This window comes from Heterodontus francisci, chromosome 47, assembly GCF_036365525.1.
Source record: "Heterodontus francisci isolate sHetFra1 chromosome 47, sHetFra1.hap1, whole genome shotgun sequence".
In the NCBI taxonomy this organism is placed as follows: Eukaryota; Metazoa; Chordata; class Chondrichthyes; order Heterodontiformes; family Heterodontidae; genus Heterodontus; species Heterodontus francisci.
Genome location: NC_090417.1, coordinates 17786106 through 17808417, shown reverse-complemented (window position 1 = coordinate 17808417; position 22312 = coordinate 17786106).

Below are 22312 nucleotides of genomic sequence, written 5' to 3'. Positions count from 1 at the left end.
CAGGAGTAGGCATTTTGGCCCTTTGGGCCTGCTCCACCATTCAAAAAAGATCATGGCTGATCGTCTAATTCAGTACCCTGTTCCGCTTTCTCCCCATATCCCTTGATCCCTTTGGCATTAAGAAATATATCTATCTCCTTCTTGAATATATTTCATGACTTTGCCTCCACTGCCTTCTGCTGCAGAGAATTCCACAGGTTCACCACCCTCTGAGTGAACAAATTTCTTCTCATCTCGGTTCTAAATGGCATATCCTGTATCCTGAGACTGTGACCCCTGGTTCTGGACTCCCCAGCCATCAGGAACATCCTCCCTGCATTTAGACACCTCTGCCTGAAGATAAACACCAACAGCAGTTCCCTAGAGCAGCTAATGAATGCACATATTCATTGTGACTGGACAGCATCATATCCATTCCATATTGGCAGAGTTAGCAACGGTTTCTTGATTGGAAACACTTAATCGACAGCAGTCTGCAAAATTATGAGGGTTTTGATAGAGTAAAAAAGGGAGAAACTGTTCCCACTGGTAGGAGGGTTTGTAACTAGTGGGCATAGGTTTAAGGCAATTCGCAAATGAACCAGACGGGAAGTGAGATTTTTTTTTTACGTAGCGCGTTGTTTAAAATAGAGAAATTTGCAGGGCTACGGGGAAAGAGCAGGGAAGTGGAACTAATTGGATATCTCTTCAAACAGCTGGCACAGGCAGACTGGGCCGAAAGGCCTCCTATTCTTTGGATTGCAATCTAATGAAGTGGATCTCTGTGAGCATGAGGATATGTACAGATTAAAGCTCCCCACTACCTGCTATAAGAATATGATTGACCAATAAGGAGCAGCTCTGTGCAATTAGTGGGGCCGCAGTCATTGATTTTCTATCCATTTAGAAGAATATAGAAAACTCAGATGGGTCAAAGGCGAGTTCCTGACTGCTGCTGCCTGGGAGCACCCACGAGGAAATCATAGAAACAGAAAGAGGCCATTCAGTCCCTCGAGCCTGATACACAGGAAAAGGAGGAGGCCAGTCAGCCCTTCTTGCCTGTGAGAAAGGAACGGCAGATGGCCAATCGGCCTCCTCGTGCTAGAACAGAATAATAAAATTGTTGGCCTGTTGGGTTCTTGCCTTCTCTCTGCAAGAGCAACTCAGCCAGCCCCACTCCCCAGCCCTTTGCCTGCAGCCCCGCAAACAATTTGTCTTCAGATAATTATCCAGTTCCCTTTTGCACAATTGAATCTGCCTCCACTGCACTCTCAGACAATGCATTCCAGATCCTAACACATGCTGCATAAAAAAAGCTTCTCCTCTGGCTCTTAAATCGGTGCCCTTTGGTTCTCAAACCCTCCGCCAATGGTAACTGTTTCTCTCTATCCGCTCTGTCCCGACCCCTCATGATTTTGAACACCTCCGTCAAATCTTTTCTCAACTTTGCTTCCCTTAGGAGAACAGCCCCAACTTCTCCAATCTCTCCATGTAACTAAAGTTCCTCATTCCTGGAACCATTCTCCTGAATCTTTTCTGTACCTTCTCTCAAAGCCTTCCCGTCATTCCTAAAATGTGGTGCCCAGAATAGACACAAGAATTCAGTTGAGGCCAAACCATTGTTTTATAAGGGCTCATCGTAACTTCCTTGCTTTTGTACTCTATGCCACTTCCAACAAAACCCAGAATCTCCTATGCCTTTTTAACCACTTTTTCAAGGCCATTCAGCCCTTGCAGCCTGTTATATAGGAACAGGAGGAGGCCATTCAGTCCCTGATCCTATTGAATAGAAACAGGAAGCGGCTGTTCAGCACCCCAGAACTATTATATAGGAACAGGTGGAGGCCAGTCAACCCTCAGATCTTACCAGAGAAAACTTTACATGGAAAGGAGATTTTTGGGAGGGGAGACAAAAAGCTTGGTCAAAGAGGTGAGCTTTCAGGAGGAATTTAACAGCCTGGGACGCAGGGACTTGAAGGCATGGCTGCCATTGGTGAGGTGAAGAGAGGAGGGATGTAAAAGGCACTTGAGTGAGTAGAATGGAGAGGTTTTGGGTTGAGGTGGTTAGAGATACAACTTTAGGTCATCGTGTCCTGATGCCTTTATCAAGTTACTTCGAGCTTTTTTATAATTTAAACAGAAAATGCTGGCAGCACTCAGGAGGCAAGGCAGCCTCGACGGAGAGGGAAACAGAGTTCATGTTTCAGATTTGTGACCCATTGTCAGAACTGGAAACAGAGATGTGACAGGTTTTAAGCAAGTTCAGAGGTAGGGAAAAGGCAGAGGAGAGGAAAGAACAAAAAGGAAGTTCTTTGAGAGGGTGGAAGGCAGGAAATGGTAATGGAACAAGTCAAGAAACAAAAGATGGATCTCGAGGAGGTGGGAATGGAAATAACAGAAATCAATACCAGCACCCCACCTCTCCCCACCCCCACCTGAAAAATGGGAGCAGTGGTTATGAAGGTCATTAAGTTCTTAATCAAAGGATGAGGTGTTGTTCCTTGAGGTTCTGTTGGGCTTCATTGCAACCATGTAGGAGGCCGAGGACAGAAAAGACAGAGTGGCAGTGGGACCAAGAATTAAAAGGGCAAGTGACTGGAAGTTCAGGGTCGTGCTTGAGAACTGAAAGGAGGTGTTCTGCAAAGCGATCACTCAACCTGTGTTTGGTTCCCCCCAGTGTACAGGAGACCGCATCGTGAGCAGCGACTACAGTGTACCAAATCGAAAAAAGTACCAAAAAAATCAGTTTCCGCTGGAAGGAGTGTTTGGGGCCCCGGATTGTGGGAAGAAAGGAGTTGGAAAGGCAGGTGTTTGTATCTCCTGTGCTTGCAAGAGAAGGTGCCATGGAAATTTAAAAAAAAAATTTATTTAGAGATAAAGCACTGAAACAGGCCCTTCGGCCCACCGAGTCTGTGCCGACCATCAACCACCCATTTATACTTATCCTACACTCATCCCATATTCCCCTACCACCGACCTATACTAGGGGCAATTTATAATGGCTAATTTACCTATCAACCTGCAAGTCTTTTGGTGGTGGGAGGAAACCGGAGTACCCGGTGAAAACCCATGCAGACACAGGGAGAACTTGCAAACTCCACACAGGCAGTACCCAGAATTGAACCTGGGTCGCCGGAGCTGTGAGGCTGCGGTGCTAACCACTGCGCCACCCTAAATTTTGTTTGATTCTGCAACCAGGAAACACCTTCGGGTATTTTACTGCATTAAAGATGCAATGTAAGTGCAATGTTGCAGTGTCACATACAAACCAGGATACTGAAACCTGGTACAAGCCAGAGTTGGAGTTGGAATCTGACAGCCTCTCCACCTGTAGGTTCAACTGCGACCACTAGATGGTGGGCTTACCCACTCAGCCACCCAGCAAGCTCTCACCTTTCCCCAGTATGAACATTTTCTCGATTTTTTTCCACACTATTTTGCATTTCTTTAACTTCTGACTTTATGCTTCTCGCTGCTGAGAATGTTTGATTCTATGCTGCCATTTAATGAAGGCTGTGATCCTGAAATTTTGGATTCTTGCAGTCGCAGATTCTAGCCAAGCAGTGGCACTGTTGATGCGCCAAGCAGCTCCATTGTCGCACCTGGCAGTTCAAATTGCACACAGCAACTCCTGATCAATTAAACCATTTCTCCAAGTGGAAAATCTGTGATATTTCTGATCCCTTCAACCCTGATATACGCCCTCGCCCCTCACTATCTCTAATCTCCACCCCTTCTTACATCTCTCCACTCCTGATTTCAGTTTCTTCCATCATTTACAGCCGTGCCTTCAGCTGCCTGGACCCGAAGTTCTGGAATTCGCTCCCTAAACTGCCTTTCTACATCTCTCTTCCTTTAAGATGCTCCTGAAAATGCTCTTATGAAACACCTTGGGACAGTTTGCCAAATTTAAATGCAAGTTGTCGTTGAGAAAGCAAAACGTTTATGATTGGTCCAATGTTCTAACTAAAATTCAAAAAAATACATCTGCAAATGTTGGAACCTCACAGTTTGTGCAAAGTGAAATGACAGGTTAACACGGTGTGGTCCCCTTCGTCTCTGAGCTGTTCATGTTAGCCGTGGTTTCTCTGTTGGGTGCTAAGAGTGGCTAATGAAGAAGTGTCAGTACTTAGCTACGACCAGTGTCACCAAGAGCAGCTGGTATTTTGGACCCCAGCCAACTTCCTCACCCCGCCAGCTCGCCTCCAGCAGCCGGGAACAGAAAAAAAGAACTTGCATTTCTGTATAGCAGGACGTTCCAAAGCATTTTACAGTCCAAAAAATACTTTTGCGAGAGAGGGAAAAGGTGGAAAATACTGTCCTGATTACACATCTGTTGTAGCTTTTATTTTGTGTTTATTATAAACTTTCAAAAGTGCATTAAATTAAGGGAGATGGGGAGAGAGAGAATGACAGACAGACAGAGTGAGAGAGAGGAGTCAGAATGCGAGACTGAAGGCAGCCAGCTGTTGAACTCACCTGTGCTGTCAAGCGGTTGCTGCTAACGCTTCCTAGCTGTGAAGCCGCCTTTCCCCCCACAGCCTCAACCCCAGATGCTACTGTTGGGGCTTCTCTTTCCAACTAACCCCAAAAGGAAGACACAACATAGAAGAAGAAGCAAAACGTAATTTGAGAGAAAAAAAGAATGAGTTAGAAGGAGGCAGAAGAGGAAAAACAAAGAAAGATGCAAAAATCAAGGTCAGGTGAGGGGACATCAATTTTATTACGTACAGGAGATTGATGGGTAATTAAATTAAACTCTCCACGAAATCTATGATAAAGGAGCAAAAATCCAACATGATGTGTTACTCCATGCTGCCCTCTCGATAAAACCTGAGTACGTTCAACATTCTCTGTATAGTGTTTACAGCTGGAAAACACTGGCTCATTAACACCCACCAACAATAACAACAACTGACATTTATGCCTTTAATGTCGTAAAATATCCCAAGGCTCTTCACAGAAGTGTTATCAAACAGAAAGTGTGACACCAACATACATAAGGAGATATTTGGGACGTGACCAATAGCTTGTTCAGAGTGGTAGAGAGAGACTGAGAGATTTAAGTCGGGAATTCTATATTAAAGGTACAATTTATTTTCATTAACCGCACCCTCCCTCCCCGGGCAGTTGAGTTCTGCCCCATGAGACTCGGAAAGGTGAGGAAACTGGATGTGGAGGCAACAATTCTGACTCCTTCCCAGATTGCTCCTCCAGTGTCGCACCTGACCAGAGATTGCATTTACTGATAGGTGACACAAATAAAGAGAGGGGTACAAATGTAAGAATTAAAGGGAAGCTTGGAAATGCTTCTTTGCACAGTGGGTGGTTAGAATGTAGAATCTTCTAGAATAGAATGTGGAACAGCCTGAAACTGTTGATAAAGCAGAGCCCAAAAATATTTATAAAAGGAATGAGTCTGTTGCAGAAAGACTTCACACCTAATGGATTGCTTTTTGAAGCGTAGTCACTGCTCTATTGTAGGAATCGAGGCGGCAAATCAATGCGCAGCAAGATCCCACACAGCAACGAGAAAATGACGGCAATAATCGTTTTCTGTGATGTTGTTTAAGGCATAAATATTCGCCAGGGAGAACTCCCCTACTGTTCATTGAAATAGTGCCATCGGATCTTTTATAACCCCCTGAGAGGGCAGGCTGGGCCTCGGTTTACCGTCTCGTCTGACAGTGCAGCACTTGCTCAGCACTGCACTGGAGTGCCAGCCCAGAGTTCGAACTCAAAACCTTGGAGTGGGACTTAAAGGCACAATCTTCTGACTCAGAGGAAAGAGACAAGGCTGACACCTTGAAAAAGAGAGATATTGTAGGACGGTGAGCTGGAAAGTGAGATTAGGCACCATATTAAGGGGGGGGACTTGATAGAGGTATTTGAAATTATGAAAATGCTGTACCGGGTGAAATAGTAACAGACTATTTTCAGTGGTTGAAGGTCCAGAACAAAGGAACTTGGAAACAACATTAAAAGCACAACATTTATAGCAGAGAGCAGGAGAAATGTTTTTTTACACAGAGTTGTGAGACTGTGGAACTCACCTCAACAGCAGCAACAACATGTTGCATTTATATAGTGCCTTTAACGTAGTAAACAATCCTGATAAGCACCTTGGGATGGTTATCAGACAACATTTGACACTGAGTGCAAAAGGAGATTGTAGGACAGGTGACTAAAAGCTTGGTCAAAGAAGTAGTTTTGAAGGAGCGTCTTAAAGGAGGAGAGAGAGGTAGAGAAGTGGAGAGGTTTACGGAGGAAATTCCAGAGTTTAATGCCCAGGTAGCTGAAGGCACGATCGCCAAGGGTAGAGTGATTAAAATTGGGATGATCGAGACTGGTTGGGCGAAAGGGTATCGTAATCACAACATAATTCTGCCTCCTGATGTGAATGCGGCGGTGAGCACATTGTTTAGTCACTGCCAGTGCTGGAAGCAGATGAGTGTTTCAAATGGCTGCTGTATTTGTACACCAATTCAATTAAGTTTGAAACAGCACTGAAGAAATAATCCTTCGAAACTCCCAAACCTGTTTCACTCCAGATCCCCGAATGGAACCCATTTGAGACAGACCCTGAGCACGAAAGATCTGCACTAAACTTCACACACCTACCTGAAAGAAAGCCCGTCAAGCACTTTGGGGTGGTTATCAGACAACATTTGACACTGAGTGCAAAAGGAGATCGTTAGACAGGTGAATAAAAGCTTGGTCACAGAGGTAGTTTTTAAGGAGTGTCTTAAAGAAGGAGAGAAAGGTAGAGAAGTGGAGAGGTTTAAAGAGGAAATTCCAGAGTTTCGTGCCCAGGCAGCTGAAGGCATGATTGCCAAGGGCAGAGTGACAAAAGTCAGAAAAGAGATAGATCGAAACTGCTAACTGTCCTCTCCTGCATCTGTACCCTGCTGGGCTCAGCTGAGTTCTCTCTGTATTTCTTCAGCTGCTCTCTGCATCGGACCAAGGAGGGAGAGCTAGCAACAGGAGACCTGAATAACTGGGGGCAGCTGCAACCAATGTCCCACTCCCTTGCCCCACCCCACCCCACCTGTTGGCTCGCAAAACCACCCCGAGGGTAAACGCTATGAGCAAGGACGTCAACATCAGACGGGCAAGGGAGCAGGGTCAAGGGTCAGTGCTGGGAAAGGTTCTGGTCACAACATAGTAAAAGAGACAGAATTTGAAAGTGATGTGGAACAAAACTTCGATCATTCTTGTGCACAGATTTAATTTATAAAGTCACTCTGCAGTTTATCCCATGGTACATGTGAAGGGACACATTGGGACATGCAGAGGAGACGTGGAACATGTGAAGGGATGTGTTGGGACGTGGAGGGACATGTAGAGGAGACACGGAACATGTGGAGGGACGCATTGAGACATGTTGAGGAGACACGGAACATGTGGAGGAACGCATTGGGACATGTAGAGGAAACACAACATGTGGAGGAACGCATTGGGGCATGTAAAGGAAACATGGGACGCGGAGGGACACATTGGGATATGTAGAGGGACACAGGACATGTAGAGGGATACGTTGCGATGTAGAGGGGACACATTGAGACATGTAATGAGCTATGGAAGGACACATTCTAAATAAAAATTCGGAAATAGAGAGGGACACATTCAGAAATTTAGAGGGACTCTTTCTTATTCATTAATGGAATGTGGGCATCGCTGGCTCGGCCAGCATTTGTTGCCCATCCCTAATTTCCCTTGAGAAGGCGGTGGTGAGTTGCCTTCTTGAACTGCTGCAGTCCTTGGGGTGTAAGTACACCCATAGTGCTGTTAGGAAGGGAGTTCCAGATTTTGACCCAGCGACGTGAAGGTACGGCGATATAGTTCCAAGTCAGGATGGTGTGTGGCTTGCAGGAGAACTTGCAGGTGGTGGTGTTCTCATGCGTCTGTTGCCCTTGTCCTTCAAGGTGACTGGCACATGTCGAACATCAGGCACTTGCTGAGAGCAATATGTTGTTGGCAGATCCGGCTGGTGATAGGTCTAAAGTCTCTCATCCCTGGGATTATCTTAACGAGTCTCTTCTGCATCCTCTCCTAAATTGCAGAGCCCAAATCTGGACACGATATTCTAACTGTTGCCTAACCAGTGATTTGGGTAATAGTCTCTGGGGTTAGTCTGGATTGTGAGATGGAGAATCAAAGGGTAATGAGGAGATGTGTTGGTTGTGGTGGACACTGTCTTCATGGGGATAGAAGAGGGGACCTTCTCTCTGACTTTCTTTTGTGCAGTATGCTGCAAATAACTGGTCTTTCTCATGTTCCAATTGCAGACCATACATTCCTGCCCCACCTCACCCAAATTCCCAAAAATATGGCAGATGGAGTTTAATGTGGGGAAGTGTAAGGTCATTCACTTTGGACCCAAAAAGTATTTCCAAATGGTGAGGGAGGAGGAACTGGAGAGAAGCCAAGAAATTTGGGAGTCTGGTACAAGTAGCAAACCAAAAAGATATGAAATGTTGGCCTTTATCTCAAGGGAGCTGGAATACAAAGGGGAGGAAGTGATGCTTCAGTTGTACAGAGCCTTGGTCAGGCTCCATCCAGAGAACTGCATTCAGTTCTGGGCACCAAAATTTAGGAAGGTTTTGACGGGGGTGCAGCGTAGATTTACCAGAATGCGACTCGGGCTGAAAGAATTACATTTTGAGGACAGGTTGCATAAACAGGGCTTGTGTTTGTGGGATCTTGCTGTGTGCAAATGGGCTGCCATGTTTCTGACACTGCATCAGTGACTCCCCTGTAAAACTACTTCATCGATGATAAAGCACTTTGAGATATTCTGGGTAGAGCATGGCTACCCGACACAAATCCGACAGGACCTGACGACGTGTCGGGTTCGGGTCGCTCTTCCGGGTTCGGCATTCGGGCTCAGGTTGGGTCAGGCTGGGTCGGACACAGTAACAGCCAGGATGTCAAGGCGGGAAACACTCCGCACTAGTCTGCAGTGAGTGATTCCATCAAAGGTAAAGCACAACCTCTTTAATATAACAAACTTTATTCCGGTGGTCGGGTTGGGTCGGGCGCGGGAAAAAAATGAAAGAACTCGGGTCAGGTCAGGCTCGGGTCAGGTTTCATTTGCAGATCCGAGCAGGCCTTTAGTTCTGAGGTTGTGAAAGGCGCAACAAGTTTTTTCTCTCTAAAGATGCTTCAAAGAGCCATCGGATAAAATTCTAAAGAAGGTGAGATTAGGAGGGTTAACCCAAAGTTCAGTCAAAGAGATGAGTTTTACAAAGCAGGGAGAGTGAGATGCAGCGATCACAGAATTATTACAGCACAGAAGGAGGCCATTCGGCCCGTCGTGTTTGAGCCAGCTCTCCAAAAGAGCAATTTAACTAATGCCACTCCCCCGCCTTCTCCTTGTCGCCCTGCACATTGTTCCTTTTCAGATAACAATCCAATTTCCTCTTGTATCCCTCGATTGAACCTGCCTCCACCTCACTCTCAGGCACTGCATTCCAGATCCGAACCACGCGCTGCATGTAAACGTTTTTCCTCATGTCGTCATTGCTTCTTTTGCCAATTACCTTCACTGTGTACTCTTTCTTTCACCAATGGGAACAGTTTTTCCCTATCTACTCTGTTCAGACCCCTCATGATTTTGAATACCTCGATCAAATCTCCTCTCGACCTTCTCTTCTCCAAGGAAAACAGTCCCACCTTCTCCAATCTAGCCATGTAACTGAAGTTCCTCATTCCTGGAACTATTCTCATGTATCTTTTCTGCACTCTCTTTCACACCTTCACATGGGGATGTTTGGAGAGGGAATTTCACAGCCTATGGCCGAGGCGGTGGAATGTGAAGGGAGAGGTCGAAAGGAAGGAGCTTAAGGTGCCAAAGCCAGATAGTTTGGAGGTGACGGAGGAAAGTTCCATAAAGATTCAAAAGAGAAAAATGTTGTGAGATGGAAAAACGTGGTGGAAGCAGATTCAATCATAACCTTTGAAAGGAAATTGAATAAATACTTGAAAGGAAACAATATTACAGGCCTATAGGGAAAGAGCAGGGGAGTAATTGGATAGCTCTTGCAAAGAGCCGGCAGAGGCACAATGGGACGAAGGGCCTCCTATCATTCTTTGATTCTGTGATGGGTATGGATGAGAGATTGCAGCAATGGAGTGAGCTCTGGCATAGTGCAAGCGATCGAGTAAAGGCCTGGGAGAACAGGACAAAGTTGATCACTCTTTCGTGGAGCAGGCACTGGTGCCATGGTCGCAGTGGTCTTCTGTGCCAAAATCTCTGTGAACCAGCTAAATTTGATATCTATCTGAAAAGTAAATTAAGGATTTATGTTGTGCCAATGGCGAAGGCCGACAGAAACTAATTTCCCAGATGTAGAAAGCTGTGGACATCAAATGGTTTCCCACTCACCCTCTTTTAATACTATGTTTTCTAGATCTTTCCGTTTCTTTGTTGCATGTTCGTACTGCTTGGTATTAGGATTTTATTACGGAATGGACCTGTCGACATATTGGCAAACTTGATTTACGCAGCTGAGGCAAAGTTCGCTCTGTAGACAAAGGAGCTTATTCAGCAAAGGAAACATTTATCCTGCCTTGGTTCAAAAAGAAACCATTTGCTTTTAATCTCTGGAAATCCAATTTAATGGCTCGTGACACCTTGGCTCAATCAAGGCTAGCAAGTAAGAAAGCAGTCTTCAAACACTTGGGCAAACGGTGCGTCACACCTTGTCAAGACAAAATGAAAAGTAGGGAGCATGAAAGAGAACCAATTGTGTGGAGAGAATGGGCACTAGGGTGCTCCTCATTCATTCTGAAGCTGATTGAGTTTAGAGGTGTTACCTTTCCCACAGGTATCTGGCCAGGACCCCACGCTGGGCCCTGTACATTCACAGTAAACACAGCATTTTTAATTAACCTACTGATTGTTAGTGAAATGATTACAACCTTCACAGCCACTTTCCCCACCCACTCCCTTTCTGATCCCAACCCTCACACAGAGATTGGCAGGGCTTTGATGTAAGAAAATACAAAAACCTTTCGAACCTACGGCTCACAATGTATCCAGGTAGCGGTGGGCTTCAGACAAAGCGGATTATGGGACTGCAGTGGAGTAGAGTGGGAACTTTAACCATTTGAGAACCAGGAGCTTTGAAGAAACCCTTTCGGCCTTGAAAAGAGGCGACTGAGATAAGGCCTTGATGAAAGATAAAGAAATGGAAAGAAAACTAAAGCTGGAAAATTATTTTCAATTAACTTGCGTGACCAGGACGCAGTGGGAGGGCCGGGTAACTCTTTCAAATAACAAGAGATGAATTTAGGACTGGTAACAGCATGCTCTTGCCACAAGCAGGTTGATTTTGACTCTAGTGTATAACAGATAACAGACAGTGAGTCGGAAGCCCCCTTCATATTTCTGCCCAATTTTATCTCCACAGACTTAAGTGGAAATCATCCATTCCGAAATAGCAACTCACTATCACTAGTTTAACAGCATTGCACAGTCAAGACCTACCCTAAAACAGTGATCCATACATGGATTATACTCCCAACAACAACTTGCATTTCTCTAATGCCTTTAACGTAATGAAATGTCCCAAGGCGTTTCACAGGAGCGTAACCAAACAAATTTTGACACGGACCCATGTAAGGAGATATTGGGGCTGACGACCAAAGGCTTGGTCAAAGCAGGAGGTTTTAAGGAGCAACTTAATGTAGGAGAAAGAGGTTGAGAGGCGAAGAGGTTTAGGGAAGGAATTCCAGAACCTCGGGCCTAGATTGCTCAAGGCATGGGCAAGAATGGTGGAGTAGATAAAAGTAAAAACCCTGGACTCATTTAAGAGACAATTAGATGCAATCGTGGGATTGTAGGTCTGCCTGGATGGGCCAAATGGCCAACCTCATCTTTAATCATCAAGTGTTATTTTTACTTCACGACCTTAGGATGCCCGAAAGCTCTTTATAGCCAATGAAGTACTTTTTAAAGCGTGGTCACTGTTGGAAGATAGGAAATGCAGCTGCCTATTTGGTCTTGTTTGTCCTCGTAGGGCATAAAAGATCCCATGCATTATTTTGAAGAGCAAGGGGTTTCTCCCCAGTGTATTGGCCAACCCCTATCTTTCAACTTGCATTACGAAAATAAATGATCTCATTCTCATATTACTGATTGATCTCACTGTGCGCTATTTGAGGGCCTCTTTACAATAGCGGCTACACTTTAAAAGTACTTGATTGGCTGTAAAGCACTTTGGGACATCCTGATTTCATGGAAAATGTTATATAAATACAAGCCTGAGATTGATGCATTTTTGGACACGAAAGGAATCAAGGAATATGAGATAGGGTAGGAAAGTGGAGTTGATCTTATTGAATGCTGGAGCAGTCTCTAGGGGCTGTATGGACTACTCCTGCTCCTATTTCTTATATTGTTGCTTTAAAATGATACTTCTCCTGACACCTCCAAAGGAATAATGGAAACACCACAGATGGGGGCCATTTGGCCCATCGTATCAGTGCCAGCTATAACTGTCAACTCTGATCCCATTTCTCCACCTGATTGTTTTATACCCTTTCCAAATCCTTAATAACCTTTTAAATTATGCTATAGTCATCACCTTAATCACATCTCTACCTCCCCACCGAAGTGCAATGTAAAAACATTGTTTCTAACTTCCTTCTTCACTCTGTCAGCAATAAACCTTGAGATGGCCATCAGGACTGGCTGATTCCGTTCACCCTTCCTTAGTCCTTGGCACTAACTCCAATTGCAGAAGTCCCAGTGGAGATCACTAACTGGAGAAAGACCTGGGAGGCGACAAATGATTGATTTGGATGTCAAGGCCTTGGAGAGGGTGTCGAGGATGTTTACTGCAATGGTACCATGGATGAGGGACTTCAGTTTTGTGAAGAGACAGGAGAAACTGGGATTGATCTCCTTTGAGCAGAGAGGTTCAGGGGAAATTTAGTATAGGTTTTCAAAACGAGGAGGGGTTTTGATAGAGTAGATAGGCAGAAACTGTTTTCACTGGCAGGAGGATCGATAACTAGAGGATCCAGATTTAAAATAATTGGCAAAAGAACCAGAGGAGAGATGAAAACTTTTTTTGCACAGTGAGTTGTTGTGATCTGGAATATGCTGCCTGACAGGGCTGTGGAAGCAGATTCAATAGTAACGTTCAAAAGGAAATTAAATAAACACTTGAAAAATAAAAATTTGCAAGACTATGGAGAAAGAGCAGTGGGGGAATGGGACTAATTGGATAGCTATTTCAATGAGTCAGTACAGGCATGATAGGCCAAATGGCCTGCTGATGTGCTATATGGTTCTGCTGCATGCTGCCATTGGCTCAGGGAACACAAGTTTGCTTCAGGGACACTGGGACAGATCTCATCCTGGGGAAAGCATCAGTGATTTGAAACATGACTGACTTGGGAGTGCCAACCCTCCAGGTTTGCCCTGGGGTCTGCAGGCATGAAAGATTAATCATGACACTGCTGGGAGCAAAACCATGGAGAAAAAGCATACTGGTGTTACAAAAGGAAATGTGTGCTTTTGCCACATTTTCTTTGAGCAATTTTGATTATTAGTTCTAAAAATTTTGGAGATGGAGTTTTAAGGCTGTTGAACTTGTGAGTGAGATGATTGGCAGCAGGAGGCCATGTGATGAAATCTCCAGAAATACATCCAACCAGGTTTGGTAACCCTTTTCCCTTGACTATGGAAGATAGAGGGTGATCCAATTGAGGTGTTTAAAATGTTAAAAGGATTCAATAGCGTAAAGACGGAGAAACTATTTCACCTGGTGGAGGAGGAATCAAGAACAAGGGGCCATTAAAATTAGAGCCAGGTTATTCAGGAAGCAATTCTTCACACAAAGGGTCGCAGAAATCTGGAACTCTCCCCCCAAAAAAGGTGTGAATGCTGGGGGTCACTTCAAGCTTTTGACATGGAGATTAATAGATTTTTGTCAGTTAAGGGTATTAGGGAATATGAACCTAAAGCAGGTAAATTGAGCTGAGGAACAGATCAGCCAAGATCTAGTTGAATGGTGGAGCAGGCTCAAGGTGCTGAATGACTTCCTCCTGTTCCTATGTAACTGACACGAGGAGCCAAATGGCCTCCTCCTGTTCTCCTCAAACAGACTAAAGGGGCTTAATGACCTACTCCTGTTCCTGTTTAATAAACTGGAGGGGCTGAATTACTTCCTCCTGTTCCCGTGTAACCGACTCGAGGGGCTGAATGGCCTCCTCCTGTTCCCCTCGAACAGGCTCAAGGGGCTTAAACGAGAACAGGAGGAGGTCATTAACAGACTCGAGGGGCTGAATGGGCCTCCTCCTGTTCCCCTCGAACAGGCTCAAGGGGCTTAAACGAGAACAGGAGGAGGTCATTAACAGACTCGAGGGGCTGAATGGGCCTCCTCCTGTTCCCCTCGAACAGGCTCAAGGGGCTTAAACGAGAACAGGAGATCATTAACAGACTCGAGGGGCTGAATGGGCCTCCTCCTGTTCCCGTGTTACAGACTTGAGGGGCTGATGACCTCATCCTGTTCTGATGTTGCTCTATTCTGTCTGATTGGCTATTTTGGGTAATTTGGGAAAGTCTGAAAGGTGGAGGTGACGTAGTTCAGTGCAGACATCACTGTTGACTGATGAAGGGGGGAAATCCTAAGTAAGACCAACTATTGCTTCTCTCAACTGCCCCAAATCCATTGCAGTGTGGACAAGGCACTTAGTCCCTCTTTACCTAGCCTTCTCTTCGATTCCTTGCCATTATTGCATGTGGCACTCTCCTGATTTGCATGAATTTCGGAATCGAAGTGTATAACTACAGTTGCGACTGAGGTGACAGTCACTCACATAGCACTTTTCCATACAGAGCAGCAGGCCCCGCCCCTTCACCCCACTCCCGATTCAACCACTGTTCTGTGTCAACTTGGCTACTCTCTTGGAGTGCTGCAGTTAGCCTCAGTGCCCTTGACTTGGGGGGTGGGGGAAAAGGTAAGCCACTCCCATTCTCTACTGGAATGCATGTGCACATGTGGATAGGGTTGCACATAGTGTGGTTACACAGCCTTACACAAGCTAGCTGCCAGTTCATTCCTTCCAGTTACATCATGGCAGGTAGTTCCAAGTACCCTTTGTGTGTACAGAGACTAATGGATGGAAGTTCCATTGCTGCTTTCAGTGGATTTTACTAACATGTTTAATCAGGGCTACATTGGGTAAATTTCACCCATAGAGGAAACTGCTGTTAAGAGTTTCACCTTTGGAACAACCTCTGCATTTTCCATTGCATTTTCCGTAAGCTTTGCTTCCTTCTCTGATGAGCTTTACACTAATGCACATTCTGGCTGTCTGCTTCTGTGTTTGCCCTGATAACGTTATCAAAAATGGGGAGAAATAAAATCCCAGCACCAGGTGCCCCCCTGGGCTGGGCTTTTTCCTCAGGGAAGGGTTTCGGAGCCATTCCCAGCACTCCTTCCTCACCGTTCACTCTAAGGCTAACTGAAGTATTTTAAAGGCACCACATGACATTAAATTGTGTTCCGTTTTGTTGTAACCTTATCTAAACCTCGACTAAAGATTCAACTAGAGAAGGAACGAACTTGCATTTCTGTAGTGACTTTCAAAATGTCAGGACTTCCTAAAGCACTCCTCAGCCAATGAATTACTTTTGCATTGTAGACACTATTGTAATGGAGAAAACACAGCACCCAATTTGCATATAGCAAGCTCCCACAAACAGCATAAAAAACAAGAAATGCTGGAAATATTCAACAGGTCTGGCAGCATGGAGAGAGAAGCAGAGTTAATGTTTCAGGTCAGTGACCCTTCATCAGAACTGCTTCAGTGATGTTGGTTGAGGGATAAATATTGGTCCAAGACACTGGGGAGAACATTCATGCTCTTCTTCGAATTAGTGTCACGGGACTGTTTACGTCCATCTGAGAGGGGCCTCAGTTTGATGTCTCATCCGAAAGACGAAACCACCGACAGTGCAGCGCTCCCTCAGTACTGCACTGTTAGCCTGGATTATTGTGCTCGCGTCTCTGGAACGGGACAGAAACCCACGACCTTCTGACTCAGGCAAGAGTCTGAGTCACAATCAATTCTCCAGCAGGTAATGACAGAATATTATTGAGAACGGTGCCCATTTGACAACAGCTTCAAAAGCCATTCGTTGATTGTAAAACGCTTTGGGATGTCATGAGGATGTGAAAGGTGCTATAGAAATACAAATTCTATCTTTATCTATCTGATGAGGACCTTGGATTTCCTTCCCAGCCTGCCGTCTTTAAATTTAAACACAACAACAGCCCTTGACATTTACAATCCAGCACACATTGAACAGCCATTTATTTTTACAAGCTTGTTTCATTTATTTTTGATTTAAATTTTTTTTTAAAAACCTGTTTATGTTCCACCATCTACCCATTAAACCAAGTATAAAAAAATAAAACATCTTATTTAAAAAATATTGAAAGTCACAGGAGCTGTCCTTCTCTAGGATCGGTGCCTTCTCGGCAGACGAGTCCTCCGAGTCCTTTTGGTGACAGGGTAATTTATAAATTCAAAGTGCCTTTGCCGGTCCCGGTTTGGGAAGAGCGGCTCCCCTTTGAAGAGTCTTTTCATGAAGTGGACTTCTCTCTGGTTCTGCCTGGTCTTTGTTGCTTTCCTGGGCTGCCCCTTCCTGGTGAAGGCCATATACCACTCGTTGTATTTTGTGTTCCTCAGTGCTGTGTAGTTATTCTCCAGCAATATTTCCGTGAAAATGCAATCCTTCCCCTTTCCGACCAGCTGGATTAAAAAAAAGCAATGCTGCACTTAAAATTTTAAGCCACATTTTCCTTAATTGGAAAGAAAGGACTGCCTGGCGTTTTTACATCACGCCTTTCACACCCTCAGGACATTTCACAGCCCTTCAATGTCAACAAAAAATGTTTTAAATTGTAGTCACTGTTGTTTCGTAGAAAAAAGGCAGCAAACAATTTAGGCACAGCAAGATCCCAACATTTACCAGTCCAAGAATAAGTCCCATCAACAACAACTTGCATTTATATAGCACCTTTAACATAATAAAATGTCCCAAGGCGCGTAATCAAACAAAATTTGACACTGAGCTACATGAGATATTAGGTCAGGTGACCAATAGCTTAGTCAAAGAGCTAAGTTTCAAGGAGCATCTTAAAGGAGGAGAGGTAGTAATCATAGAAAGTTTACGCCTCAGAAAGAGGCCACTTGGCCTATCGTGTCTGTGCCGGCTGAAAAACGAGCCACCCAGCATAATCCCACCATCCAGCATTTGGTCTGTAGCCCTGCAGGTTACGGCTCTCGAGGTGCATATCCAGACTCCTTTTAAATCAGTTGAGGGTTTCTGCCTCGACTATCTTTGCAGGCAGTGAGATACAGACCCTGACTACCCTCTGGGTGAAAAAACTTTTCCTCATCTCCTCTCTAACCTTTCTACCAATCACTTTAAATCTATACCGCCTAGTGACTGACCTCTCTGCTGAGGTAAATAGGACCTTCCTATCCACTCTATCCAAACCCCTCAATTTTGTACATCTCAATCAAATCTTCCCTCAGTCTCCTCGGTTTCAAGGAGAGAACCCCAGCCTATCCATTTTTTCTCATAGCTGCATTTTTCCAGTCCTGGCAACATCCTCATAAATCTCCTCTGTACCCTCTCCAATTACATCCTTTCTGTAATGAGGTGACCAGAACTGCACACAGTACTCAAGTTGTGGCCTAACCAATGAGTTATACAGTTCCAGCATAACCTCCCTGCTCTTACATTCTATACCTCGGCTAATAAAGGAAAGGATTCCATATGCCTTCTTAACCATCTTATCGACCTGTCCTGCTAGCTTCACCTGTGGACATGCATTCCAAGGTCCCTCCCTTCCTCTACACCTCTCAGTATTCTCCCATTAATCGTATATTCCTTTGCCTTGTTTGACCTCTCCAAATGCATCACTTCACACTTCTCTAAGTTGAATTCCATTTGCCACTTTTCAGCCCACCTGATCAGTCCATTGATATCTTCCTGCAGTCTATCCTCCTCGCTATTAACCACACGGCCAATTTTCATGTCATCTGCAAACTTCTTGATTATGCCCCCTACATTAACATCCAAATCGTTAATATATACCACAAAAAGCCGGGGACCTTGTTCTGATCCCTGAGGAACGGCACTGTAAACAGCCTTCTGGTTGCAAAAACACCCGTCAACAATTACCCTTTGTTTCCTGCCACTGAGCCAATTTGAGATCCCATGTACTTTTGTTTTTTAACCAGACTGCCATGTGGGACCTTGTCAAAAGCCTTGCTAAAATCCATGGTAGACCACATCAACTGCACTACCCTCATCAATCCTCCTTGTTATTTCTTCAAAAAATTGAGGGTGAAGAGGTGTCAAGAGGGAATTCGAGAGCTTAGGGCCCAGGCAGTTGAAAGCACAGCTGCTGATGGTGGAGCGATGGAAATCCAGGATGCGCAAGAAGCTAGAATTGGAGGAGTGCAGAGATCTCAGATGGTTGAGAGCTGGAGGAGGTCACAGAGATAGGGATAAGAGGACTGAAGACAATGGCTTCATAAAAATCAGGAACTGGAACCCCAGGATGCAATAACTGCCTGCATGCACAAGGAAAGGTCCAACTGCTTCTCTGGTGATGTTCAATTTGAAACTCAGCCCAGTAGAAGTTGGAAGCTGGCCCTGAGCACCCAGCACCTACATCCATCCCCCTCACCCCATTTCCCCTAACATCCCAGACTTAACCTTTTCAATAGAATATTTCTTGTTGTTCATAATTCTCTCCTCATACCCTCTTCTCCACTGCGGGGTACATCAAGCATCAGAACCAGTGTCCTGCAATACTGGCCATCGATTGCAGACCCCAGAGCCAGAGAACGAGTGTGATGCTCAGAGAACAAATCTCCATTCCCAGTGGCTGAAATCGACCCTCGGACAATTCCCGAAAGAGACTCTGCAAAGCATCTCCCTGTTACAATCTATAGTTCCTCCTTTCTCCATTTAAAAAAACCCTTCTGTTTGAGTGGAATCCTCACAGAAAGTCTCCAAGGGGAGAGACGCTCAGAGACAGTAAACCTCAGTGCACTGTCAGTTAGGAAAGAGAAAATCATCCAAGTTCCTGCTCTTAGCTCTGACCTTGGAGTCTGGTCAGGTGGATGGAGAAAGTCATTTTATACAGATGTAAAAGATCCCATGGCCACTATCTGGAAGAAGAACAGGGGATATCACCAGAATCCTGGGGTCAGTATTTATCCCTCAACCAGTATCACTAAAGCAGATTATCTAGTCATTATTTGCTGTTTGTGAGAGCTTGCTGCATACAAATTGGCTGCCATGATTCCTATGTTACAACACGGACCACACTTCAAAGGTGCTTCATTCGCTGTAAAATGCTTTGGGACATCCTGAGGTCATGAAAGACGGGAAAGAAAAGCAAGTCTTTTTAAGATGTGTCAATTTCAGGTGCTTGACATTTTAGATTCTACAACACAGAAGGAAGCCATTCAGCCCATCATGCCTGACAGCTGTTTGAAAGAGCTATTCAATTAGTCTCAGAACCCCACTTTCCCCAGAGCCCTGCAAATTTTTCCTTTTAAGTACTTATGCAATTTCCTTTTGAAGGTTCCTACAGCATAATTTCCACTGCCCTTTCAGGGAGTGCATTCCAGATCACAATATGTCTGCCATGTCTCATTTTAGAAAACAAAAATCTGTGAAAGTCCAAATGTATTTATAGCAGAATCACTGACACCATTTAAAGGAAGTGAGAAGAACTTATCTGGCGCCTTGTTCGAGAGCAGTACGTTTTGCGTCCTTGAAGTTGGGAGGGGAGGGTAGAACATACGAATTAGGCGCGGGAGTAGGCCACTCGGCCCCTCGAGTCTGCTCCGCCATTCAGTAAGTTAATGGCTGAACTGATTACTCCACATTTCCACCCACCACCGATAACCTTTCACCTCCCTGCTTATCAAGAATTTGTCTACCTCTGCCTGAAAAATATTCAAAGACACTGCTTCCACCGCCTTTTGAGGAAGAGAATTCCAAAGACTCACGACCCTCTGAGAGAAAAGATTTTTCCTCATCTCTATCTTAAATAGGCGACCCCTTATTTTTAAACAGTGACCCCTAGTTCTAGATTCTCCCACAAGACCACTCAGGATCTTGTATGTTTCAATCAAGCCACCTCTTACTCTTCTAAACTCCAGCAGATACAAGCCTAGCCCATCCAATCTTTCCTCGTAAGAAAGCCCGTTCATTCCAGGTATTAGTCTAGTAAACCTTCTCTGTACTGCCTCCAACGCATTTACATCCTTCCTTAAATAAGGAGACCAATACTGTACACAGTACTCCAGATGTGGTCTCACCAATACCCTGTATAACTGAAGCATAACCTCCCTACTTTTGTATTCAATTCCCCTCACAATAAACGATACCATTCTATTAGCTTTTCTAATTACGTGCTGCACTTGCATAGTAACCTCGTGCGATTCATGCACTAGGACACTCAGATCCCTCTGCATCTCAGAGCTCTGCAATCTCTCATCATTTAGGTAATATGCTTCTTTGTTATTCTTCCTTCCAAACTGGATAATATCACATTTTCCCATATTTTATTTATTTAGAGATACAGCACTGAAACAGGCCCTTCGGCCGACCGAGTCTGTGCCGACCAACAACCACCCATTTATACTAATCTTACATTAACCCCATATTCCCTACCACATCCCCACCATTTTCCTACCACCTACCTACACTCGGGGCAATTTACAATGGCCAATTTATACTCCATTTACCAGGTCTTTGCCCACTCACTTAACCTATCGATATCCCTTTGTAGCCTCCTTATGTCCTCTTCACAACTTACTTTCCTACCCCACAAAAACCCCACAACATTCATTGCAAACATTACTGTGTTTCATACTGATATTGGGAGGCACTGATCAATTTTGGGAGTTTCTCCTGACTTCATGTACCCTCATGGAGTTGGAGCCACTCTTACAGCCAGCGGTAACTGCAGACCTCGCTTTGCTCAGCCACTTACTTTTCCTACAAGTTTTCCCCTTCTGTTCATGCAGATGTAGTGTCCAGTCTCCGCTCCCCGGATTCGCACTCGACTGTCGAACGTGTCTGTTTCCACCAGCAGTTTAGCTGCAAGAAGAGAATCCTCAATTAAAATTACGGTCGTCTTCAAAGAGTGTGTGGATCCATATCTGTTGAGGAATTGGCTGCAGGCCACATGGACAGGTACAGAACACAATGGAGGAAGGAAGGTATCATTGAGGTTGAGTAGATTAGGATTATTTTCATTAGAAAGACGGAGGTTGAGGGGGGACCTGATTGAGGTGTACAAAATCATGAGAGGTATAGACAGGGTGGATAGCAAGAAGCTTTTTCCCAGAGTGGGGGATTCAATCACAAGGGGACACGAGTTCAAAGTGAAAGGGGAAAACTTTAGGGGGGATATGCGTGGAAAGTTCTTTATGCAGAGGGTGGTGGGTGCCTGGAACGCATTACCAGCGGAGGTGGTAGACACGGGCACGATAGCGTCTTTTAAGATGTATCTAGACAGATACATGAATGGGCAGGAAGTAAAGAGATACAGACCCTTAGAAAATAGGCGACATGTTTAGATAGAGGATCTGGATCGGCGCAGGCTTGGAGGGCCGAAGGGCCTGTTCCTGTGCTGTAATTTTATTTGTTCTTTGTTTCTTTGTATTGGTGTGGGGGAATAGAACGCTGTCAAATACTGGAGGTGAGAGGTTGGGTGAATAAGCTGGCGATTTTCCCCCATTCTCCTGAGAGATCATGGGATATTCACATGGAAGTTTCCCTCCTCCTTCCGAAAATAAATGAAGGGAAGACCTGTGGGTTTGCTGACCACTCGGTCCGCCCACCCACACCCCCAACCCCCCCCCACCCCGCCCCATATTCATGAGTTACTGCCATGAACTTTGCAGGCAAAGCTCCATACGGGGAGTGTGAATTCATAAACTGACCCTCCTGCAACCAAGTATTGAAGACCTGTTATTCTGTACAGAAACCACCCCGAACCCCTCAATTAGGTTCCAGTCTGTAACTCATTCCTGGCTGTCTGTTATTATGTAAATAAGCCTCCTTGAACCCCTTGATTATATACCAGCCAGTCACTCACTCCCGGTACCTCTTCTCTATTTCAACCGCCAAGCCCCTTGATTAGATCCCAGCTTGTAACTTCCTCTTGGGTATCCGTTATTCTATATATAAATCCCACCCAACCACCATCCCCCCCCACCTCACCACCCCCAAAACCCTCAATTAGTTTCCATCTTGTAACTCACTCCCAGG